Consider the following 277-nt stretch of genomic DNA (forward strand, 5'->3'; position numbering starts at 1 on the left):
GGGAATTTTAGCAATTAAAATTCACACTTGTCTTCCTTATGCATTGCTTGCCCACATCTGTACATCTACCAATCTATACCTGTATAACTACTTGCCCCCACCAATCTGTCTATCTAGTACATACACTGTCTACATTGGAACATACGCGTGTAACACCTGTATACCTACTTGTTACAAACGTACTACTTGTCTATATATACCTTGTCTTTCATTTCTGGACATAACGTATAATATACTGGCATTACACAACAAAAAAATTAGTTATCCTTCACTTTAC

At 35.7% G+C, this 277-nt stretch overlaps 1 protein-coding gene across 1 annotated transcript in view; it reads right to left on the reverse strand.

Annotated features, from left to right (window-relative positions):
• LOC119594829 (store-operated calcium entry regulator STIMATE-like) overlaps positions 1–277 on the reverse strand; it is a gene marked incomplete at its 3' end in the record, with an annotated part of 24,297 nt that overhangs the window by 7,210 nt on the left and 16,810 nt on the right.

This window comes from Penaeus monodon, chromosome 34 (assembly GCF_015228065.2).
Source record: "Penaeus monodon isolate SGIC_2016 chromosome 34, NSTDA_Pmon_1, whole genome shotgun sequence".
Classification (NCBI taxonomy): domain Eukaryota; kingdom Metazoa; phylum Arthropoda; class Malacostraca; order Decapoda; family Penaeidae; genus Penaeus; species Penaeus monodon.